This window comes from Capsicum annuum, chromosome 7, assembly GCF_002878395.1.
Source record: "Capsicum annuum cultivar UCD-10X-F1 chromosome 7, UCD10Xv1.1, whole genome shotgun sequence".
Taxonomy (NCBI): domain Eukaryota; kingdom Viridiplantae; phylum Streptophyta; class Magnoliopsida; order Solanales; family Solanaceae; genus Capsicum; species Capsicum annuum.
Window position 1 is genome coordinate 39,636,182 of NC_061117.1, and position 10,303 is coordinate 39,646,484.

The 10,303-nt window shown below is 33.2% G+C and overlaps 1 long non-coding RNA gene and 1 pseudogene across 1 annotated transcript; one reads left to right on the top strand and one right to left on the bottom strand.

Moving 5' to 3' along the window:
• Window positions 1-2,560: 2,560 nt before the first annotated feature.
• Window positions 2,561-3,225, top strand: LOC107853352 (annotated as a pseudogene).
• A 2,033-nt stretch (window positions 3,226-5,258) lies between these two features.
• LOC124885568 lies at window positions 5,259-8,933 on the bottom strand. The gene is made up of 3 exons (XR_007042713.1): window positions 8,627-8,933; window positions 7,102-7,201; window positions 5,259-5,492 (listed from the first exon to the last, which is right to left on the bottom strand). It is a non-coding gene; the product is annotated as an uncharacterized LOC124885568 (long non-coding RNA).
• Window positions 8,934-10,303: the final 1,370 nt, after the last annotated feature.

The window sequence follows — 10,303 nt, forward strand, 5'->3', positions numbered from 1 at the left end:
TGATGGTTATGATGGGTTGGTATTGGGAGTTGATGCTTATTAGGATTATGATATTGATCTATATATATATATATATATATATATATATATATATATATATATATATATATATATATATACATACATACATATATATATACACACACACACAAACACACACACACACACACATATATATATATATTCGAGTTAGTTTTAAATTATGAACTAATGAACAATCCCTTTTATTGGTTATTAGAATACTAACACTTACATATGCCTACTATAGAACTCTCATAAACCAAAGATTCTCATCCAAATGGGAGCTTATCATTAAATTAGCCCATTGCGGATAGTTTCGGGCTACGATTCGGCCTATCTGTTAGCGGAATTTAGTAGGTGCCATCATGGCCCATAAATCGAATCGTGACACTATTACCCCTTATCTTTATTTTTTGGAACTAATACCATCTGAAATTCATCTCTGTGAATTTATATTGTTGGAAATTGATTGAAAGTACCCTTTTAGTTATTTATTATTTTATTTTTTGTCAGATCAGATTTTGGATGATATTAGTTCCACAAAAAATAATGATAAGGGGATAATAGGGCGTCTGATTTGGTTAAGTGTGTAATCAATTTTTTCGAACAACTTTACAATACACTTGATGTATTTTTCCAAATAGATATAAATTTTTATTCGTTTAGTTCATAAAACTAAGAGATAGAGTTAAATGTCTTTATAACGATCATTGTCATAACAACATTTACTATAATGATCTGATTTTCTCCAAAATCAATTTTTATATGTTATCTTTGTTTCACTTCTCCATAACAACATTCTACTATAACAATAGTGACATTCATTATAACAATATACTCTTTATAAAGTTACTTCAATAGTCATACTCAATTAATGAATATATTATGTATAAAATAAAAATAAAAAAATTTATTATAATCATCACTAATATCATGTTCATAATAAATTTTAAATACAAATATCTAAAATATATATATATATTGAAAGGGTTGGTGCCCACCAGTTGTGGTCATAACTTCACAAGGAAAGACTATCAATTTTTGTTTTTTTACATTCATCATTCTCTTTTTATTTTTTTGGGTTGAGCTGGTAACAAATACATGCCTTTTTTTTAAACACAAAGTCATTAAACTAATTTTTTCATACTTCTTTTTTCTACTTGTTTACCAACGTTTTTTAAACAGTTAAATTTATAGGTAAATCAAGAACATGCATTACAATATTAGCTTTGTGTTAGCAGTAAAGAAAGCTAAGGCAAGCAGTGAAAACTTAAGAACAAAGCTAAAGATTTTTTATTGCTTCAGAATAGAGAGAAATTACAGACCCTTTACAATGGGAAGAGGGTGACTACTTATAATGCATCAGGGCAGTCCATGGAAATTAGAAAAGTGTTGTTTTGATCCATTAGTACAATGACCAAGATCAATAGCCATTTGCACTTTAGCCCTTGGAGGATGCCAGCCCATATTGCATGCCTATTGGGTTCAGTCAAGAATTGTCTGTGCACCTGAATATTTTAACACATCATTCTTTTGTCTGTCTTTTTGTGCGACCATCACTGATGGTCTCAGGCTACTTCTCTCTTGTCGGAGAGGACATCTTTTTGCACCCGTGTATCCCTCAAGATGATGCCATTGTGGCCCTACTTTTGATAGATTCGACCAGGGTTGACCCAATCTTTACGAAGCCATTTTACCCCATATACAATAACAACTGAATGAAATTTACACGTAAAATAACAGTATATATATAACAACACCTTACTATAATAGTCATGAAATGTTCACACAAATGCTATCACTATCGAATGGTTTGTGTGCAATTTATCACTTGATTCCCAATTTATCTTTATTATTAATTATAATTATTTTTCAATGTATTGAATTTATTATACTCAAAGAGCTATATAGTAAAATCATGATTTTATTTATTGCTCCTAAATGGGTATGCCAAATTAATATTGAATAAGTAAAAATGAATGAAGAGAATACTTTAATATATATACACACTCCCTCTGTCTCATTTTAATTTACATCTCTTTAGTATAAAAAATTATTATAGAACATTTGTCTCTTAAAAAATCTTCGATTAAGTTGGCAATTTATTTCAATTTACCTCAAGCATTAAAAAAGTTGTTCTTTCTAGTACTGTTCAATTTTCAAAACTTCAAAAATAACAATATCATATTCAATATAAATCATAAAAGATTTGAAAGAATAGAATGTACACAAAAATTATTTATAGCCACATAAATATCGTTTAAAGTTTGGTTTAAATTATAATTTTGAAAGTCTTTATTTCTTTTCTAAATTTTTTACGTCAGACATGTTTCATAGACGTAGAGAGTAATAAAGAAGTACGTTGCAAAAAGCCAAAAACTGCACCTTATCTCTCTCTCTTTTTTTTTTTTAATTAATAATGGTAACTCGATTAGTGTACTCCACCATATATAGCCTTGAATTATTCGGCTCTTGTACTCCACTATTTCCCTAGTAAGTCCTCCTGATCTCTCATTAGAACAAATTTAGTTCAAATGACATGGGTCTAAAGTCCAAAATGTCTGTCCAGATAGAAGTGAAGGCTAAAAACGGTGTGTTTCATGATGCCTTTAGGCACAAACCTCACCACATCTCTCCACCATGTGCCCTGTCCAGGCACAAGGTTTTGAGTGTCTTGAAGGAGACTTGGCAGCAGTTGGCTCCATAATTTTTTTGAAGTATACCCACGGTAAGCCCAATTTTGTCGAAATAATTAAGAATTTTGATTTGTTGAAAATTTACTGACAAATTTAAAAGGTTGTCATTGATGTACAATTTATTGCATGTTGTATAAATTGACTGTCTTTGTGTTACCTTGAAATGACAATCTTAAATTTACTACTATTTCTGAGTTTAACATAACTAAATTTTGTGTAAGGTAGAGGGGAAAGAGAAGATATCGAGGCAGATAATTGAAGCTATCGACGGAGAGAAAAAGATAATCACATTCAAGCTAAGGAATTTGATGGAGATATAGTGAAGGACTATGAAAATTGGAAGGTGAGTCTCCACGTTGATGAAGAAGGTGAAAAGGATTTAGTGAGTTGGACTATGGAGTATGAAAGGCCAAATGAGAATGTTCCTGAGCTAACAAATTTGCTATAATTTTTTATTGATTTGATCAATGCTATTGATGACCATCATGCCAAGCCAAGGGACGTGTGAAGCGACACAACAACTGCATGGCTTTGTGCTTTGAAATAAACACTTGACATTATATTATTATGTATGAGAGAATGTCAAGAAATGTGTTTTCCGTCTCTTTTCTTTTCTTTTCCGAGTGATATATCATGGCTTGTTAAATGTATCACTTACCAGTAATCCTCTTGAGTAGTAAGACTCTATCACTTTATTGGAATGTCTGATCAACGTCAATATTTTGCGTTAACGAGGCTAGATTAGAGTTTCACAATTTCATTAGGTGATTCGGGGGGTTATTAGTGACAATCAGATGTTTTCACGGATCTCTAAGGGCTCAAGAGTAATTTATATCGTTGGTTTCATTCTAGTTCATTTGAAATTTTTTGAGTTGACCATGATCAACATTTAGTCAAGTCAACCTTAGATATGTGATTTGTTGATTTCAATAGGCCCAAAACGCATCTTAGGGGAGATTTGCACCATTGATTTGTGTCCGAGGGGTCTCACTTGTGTTTCGGGGGAACCAAAACGGATATATGATAATTGGCGATACACTAGTCGTCGATGCAACTGGTTTTCTTATATGCGTTTGTGAGGGGGCTGTCGTGATCGCAAAGAGTATTGGATCTTGGTCTTCTCATTCAGGTGAGATTGATCGCGTTCACGGAGAGAAGGGACTGGTAGGGGCTGGGTTAAGGCATCGCGTTCTGGAGAAGGGACTAGCAGGGGTTGGGTTAAGTCATCACGTTCGCATGGGATTTTCACCATAATTGAGGGCAAATCTAGGCCAATCGTCACAATTTGTTATTTTATATCGGAATAGACCTGCTTAACAATAATATGTTGATTGTCTGGATTTTGGCGACAAATCCTAATGAATCGCCAAGATCTTTTAGCATTTGCGGCTGAAATTTTTGAGATCCATCTAAATTTGTGGTCCAAATCCTAACAACCACCATAACTTATTGTGTAGAAATTCACCATGTATATTTTATTAAAATTGATTAAAATCAATTCTTAATAACTCTAAATTTGATATACAATCTTCTAATATCAATCACAATACTTTTAAATTATTAGATTCAACGTGAAACCCTAAAATGTATAGATCTCTTTATCTTTTACAGCAAGTTTCCTTAAGCTCAAAAAATTCTATAGTGCTATTCTTCAATATTTTCCAACCGAACCATTTCAAAACATTAAGAATATACAATATAAATATGATTTAACATTATGCACTCCATCTATCTCAATTTGTCACTACTAGAAATAAGCCTTATTGCAACGGTTCAAATTCTGTCACCATAGCTATGGCGACGGTGAACACACCTGGTACAACTTATCCAGGCACAATAGATCATTCACGATGGTTATTTCCGACGGTTACAATAACCGTCGCCGCAAGTGACTTGTCGGGACGATTTTCGTTTCAAAATATTTGCAACGGTTGATGATCTAATGCAACGACTACTACCCGGTCCACTAGTACTTTATGCAATGGCTAAAAATCATTCCAACAGATCTTTTTGTTCCGACTACGAATCGTACTAAGGGATGTTTATGCTTCAGCTAAGAACCATCCCAATAGAACTTATCCAATGACTTCGAATCATCCCAATAGAACTTTATGTAACGACTATGAACCGTCCCATTAGAACTTTATTCAATGCCTTCAAACCGTCCCGATAGTACTTTATGTAATGACTACGAACCGTTCCCATAGAACTTTATGTAACGGCTATGAACCATCCCAATAGAACTTAATGCAAAGGCAGTCATATGCTACTGTGATGTTTATTTTTATTTAATTATGGACATGTTACATCTATTGGGATGGTTATGTTGGTCTAATGCAACGGTTGCAATCGTTATTCTTTGGTGGCTATTGCTACGGTTTATAAAGCTACTGCCACAATCTTTTATTAGGTTATAGGAATAGTTTTTTATAGGCTACTGCAACAGTTATACTTATTAGGCTACTTTTACATCAAAGAATTACGCTGGCAGCTAGCTATTGCAAATGATTTTAAAAACTAAGCATAACCTAGATGCATAAGTTTTTGGACGAAGAACCAAATATTTTTTGAAATAGAATAGAAATTATTCATTACAACCAAAACTCAATTTTTTTGGACCTTCAAAAAGTGTAACACATAACTTTCATTGTTCAACAACAAAAGATATTTGAAACTTAGTCAAATTTTTTAACATGTCGTAGCATGATGAACCCGCCAATCTGATTGATTTCAAGTCTAGTTCATCACTTTCATTCCCATCTTCAATGTCATCACCTACAATGACAATAGAAAATAATTAATGAAAACTTGTAAGTCCCATATAAATAACCACAATTGCCAACCATAAGAAACTTTAACTCAGAACAAACAATTCAAGGACCAACCAATTCCAGTAAGCTAAAAAGTAATAACCAATGAGTATCAGACCAAGGTTTTCTGATCAATTTTAAAGAAAAATGGCTTACAAGCATCTCTTTCTCCTTGTTTCTATCCTCTAATTTTCAGTTGTATCTCTGTTTTAGCAGAAGACAATATTAACCTTGTAATGAACTAATACAAGAATACTTTCCCTCAAGCTGAAGATATCATCAAAGAACAAGTCAAACTTCTCGACATAAGCCACAAGAACATTGCATTTTCTTGAAAATATTCCCCTCAAAACTGGAAGAAGAGATGGAAGGAAGAGCATATTAGAGGCACTTGAGAAAACTTGAGCAGAAAATAGATGCAAAATTTCTTTTTGTATTTCTGTCTTTTGCTGCAACTATACATTTATACAAAAGGAAAACCTAATGAGCTAGCTGTACATTGATACAAAAGGAAAACCTAACAAGCAAGTAAACTTAATGACTAAGAAAAACTAATGGGTTGTACAACCTTAACTATATTCTACTCTAACAACCACAGAAAAATAGAGAAACTCTTTGTAAGTTAGCCCAATTCTAAAAGATGAAACTCAAGTAATTCAGCCCGAGTGCAGTTGAGCCCAAGATCCAAATACAGCTTTAGTGTGTATATATCTCTCTTGTTTCTTTCTCCGTGGAAGTAACATCATTTTTTCGGCAACACCCCCTCTCAAGTTGATGGCCGGAGATCGGACACTCAACTTGTACAAAATAAACCTATGAAGTGGTCCTGCTAGATCTTTGGTAAATAAGTCAACTAATTGAGATGAAGAAGGAACAAAAGATAATGAAATAAACCCATCAAGAAGTTTTTCCTGAACGAAATGGTAATCAAGCTCAATGTGCTTGGTTCGTTCGTGAAAAATGGGATTCTTGGAAATATGTATCGCGGCCTGACTGTCACAATTAATGGGCACCGAAAATGAAGAATCTACAGACAAATCTTGAAGGAGACGAACAACCCAGGTGATTTCAGCGACAACGCGACGCATAGACCAATACTCAGCGTCTGTGGATGAAAAAGCTACGACGGGTTGCTTTTTTGATTTCCAAGAGATAGGGTAACCCCCAAGACTTAAAAATAAACCACTGACAGATCGATGGGAATTAGAACAAGTATCCCAATCGAAATCGCAAAATGCTTGAATTTGGAATGAAGGATCTGGAGATAAGAAGATTCAATAGCAAGACTATGATTAGAATGTACTTCCCTTTGTGATTCTTCATGTAAGATGATAGAATAGGCTTGGGAGTACTAGAAAGAGGCTTCATCATAAGTATGTTTCTGCTCACGCTAGTAAACACATCATTAAGACCCATTAAAAATTATATTAGTTGTTGGTCTTCATTCATTTTGATGTTGTGAGTTTTGTCTCCACAGTCACAGGTACATTTACATAACATAAATGTATTCAGGAATTTCAGTTGGTCCCAGATTCTTTTAAGTTTGGTAAAATAGCTTGCTACATTGTTAGTACCTTGGTTGATGTTATTGAGCCCCTTTTGCAGTTGAAAAAGCCTTGCTCTATCTGCCTATCCATAGCGATCCTCAAGCTCAATCCAAAGCTCCCTAGCTGTCTGTGAGTAGATCAAACTTTCAGTGATATCCCTGCTAAGGGAATTCAGCAACCAAGCAATGACCATGTCATTCCATCTCTTCTACTAATCAAACAGAGATGAATCTTCAGCGGGACACTTCCAATTCCCATTGATAAATCTAAGTTTATTTTTAGCCGAGAGAGATATGAGCACTCCCTTGCACTAGTTTCCATAGTAAGAACCATCAAAAGTGACATTTAACAATACCATCCCTGGGTTATTAGAAGCAAACAAAAAATAAGGATGGCAAGAGTCTACCGGCAAAGAAGCTCTTGTGCAAAAATTTTCTTCTATACTAGGTGTTGATGAAGAAGAATTGGAAGGGGAAGTACTTATGTTCAAAGAAGGATTTAGAATTGATTATCAAAAAAATTATATTGCTTCTTAAGGATGCTTTGATACCATGAGAAAACTTGAGCGGAAATAGATGCAAAATTATTTTTTGTATTTCTGTGTGTTCTGTCTTTTGCTGCAGCTGTACATTTATATAAAAGGAAAACCTAATGCGCTAGTTGTGCATTGATACAAAAGAAAAAACTACCAAGCAAGTAAACTCAATGACTAAGAAAACTAATGGGTTGTACAACCCTAATTATATTCTACTCTAACAAACACAGAAAAATAGAGAAACTCTTTGTAAGTTAGTCCAATTCTAAAAGATGGAACTCAAGTAATTCAGCCCGAGTGCAGTTAAGTTCAAGATCCAAATACAGCTTTAGTGTGTATCTATCTCCCTTGTTTCTTTCTCCGTGGAAGTAACATAATTTTTTTCGGCAACATGAGAAAACTTGAGCGGAAAATGTTGGCATTTTCTTTATGGCCCGTAACCTCCCACTTATCCACTCAACTTGAATTTTCAAATTCAAAATTCTCTATAACTGTGGCCGCTTTTTTATCTAAAGAACTACCCAACTGCTCCTGATGGTGGAATGGTTATATACATTGTATCATCTCCGGTTCTGGTACCTAAGGACAATTCTCTATAATTCACACTATCTAAGTGAGGTTGAGTGCTTAGAAGACTCATCGGAAAGAAACGCTGACAATATTTTGACAACTTCGACGAATACCGACAATGGCTGGGGTACGCTAATCTCTAATTTCTACTGCGTTATTGCTCTGTTTTCTAATATTTGGTATCAGAGCAATAGAATTTACCTCTGCCTTGTCAATTTTTAGAGCAAAAGATTTACTCAAAAATGGTGTTCTAATTTTCAGATCTATGTTTTTATCTTTTTGATACAAATTGGTGTTAGAAACCATAAGAAAACAGATTTTTTAACAATTTTGTGAATTTGTATCCTTTTTTTGGCACCTGAAATGGTAAATATGAACTGATTTTGTAAATGAATTTAATGGTATTTCAAGGTCTTCAAATAATTTTTTTAAAAAGGTTAAACTAACCAATATGAAGAAGATGACCAGAAAAGAAATATCATGGAAAAAGAAGTCTCCCCGAGTCTTTTCCTTTTTCTATGCAACCATTTGAACTCTACTTCTGATATTGATGATATTGAAATTTGGGTTGAAAGGTTGAAGATGAAATGGTTGTTTTAGAAAGAGGATGATTATTCCGTTGAATAATATGCATTTTCTCATTTAAAAGATACAAACCATTTAATGCACTACTGTCTTTTTCTTAAAATAAGAGAAAAGTTGTTGGACACGTTAATGCATAGTCACATGCGATTGTCCTTTTTTTATTTTTTTTTATAATTATGTCCTTACATTAGATGGAATATTTATGTACTTAAATTATTTTATTCACTATATACATATATTTGTTATTTTGTGTACGGATACCAAAGTTTAAGTATATGATATTTAATTTTGTTGCATAATATTTAGTAAATATTTAGTGATTAATATAATTTTATTCAATTAAGAATTAGCCACGACATTCTTGATTACATAAAATTATATATAATGTTTAGAATTATATTATAGACATTAAATAAAGACTAATGCCTAAGTGATCTATAGTTGTTTAATTGAAGATTAGCCACAACGTCTTTAATTGAATAAATTTTTAAGATCACATAAAGAAATTTTAGACATTAGAATTGTAATTGATTGCACGATATAGTAGCTTAAGAACCTTTATTATTTGGTTGCATAACAAATTAGAATAAAATGTTAAATACTTTTCATAATTACCCACAGGAATTATGAATGAGAATTTAATAGTTTTATCGTCAAGATAGAATATCATGCTAGTAAATGGTGACTCTATCATAAGGAATGAGTCTAATTGTATTAAAAATTTAGCCCACAAGCAATTTTTATGTCAGTAGATTCAATTTTATATTATTTGCTTCAAATTTATTAAGCATGTGTTTATGTATGTATATTTTTTTGCAGCTACGTAACCTGCAAATTTCTCTGATATTTGTGATTTCTCGAATTAAATGATGAGAATTATAAGATCTGGAAGGAAAAAATTCTCCTTCACTTAGGGTGCATGGACATTGATTATGCTATCAGAAAAGACGAACCACATATTGATGAAAATAGCACTCAAGATGAGATTGCTCTTTATGATCAATGGGGCCTCTCTAACCGTTTGAGTGTTATGTTCATTAAGACCAAAATCTCTGCTGGCATTTATGGTTCTGTCGAACAACATAACAATGTCAAGGCATTACTGAAGGCTATTGATGAACAATTTGAGACTTCAAATAAGGCACTTTCCAGCACCTTAATTATGAAATTCTCAACAATGAGGCTCACCTGTCTGAGAGGTGTGCGTGAGCACATCATGAAAATGCGAGACTTAGCGGCTCAACTAAGACTCTTGAGGTTGAAATGTCTGAAACTTTTCTTGTGCACTATATTTTGAATACTCTGCCTGCACAGTATGGCCCTTTTAAGATCTCCTATAACAGACATAAGGATAAATGGTCTATTAATGATCTTATGGCCATATGTGTTTAAGAAGAGGGTCGATTGCTGATGGAAATAAGAGAAAGTGCATTCACGACTACTCAAGGACAGAAGTCTCATCAAGCCAATAAAAATTTTAAAGGAAAGGCTCCACTTGACTCTGACATCAAAAAGAATTCAAGTGTCGCTTTTGTGGAA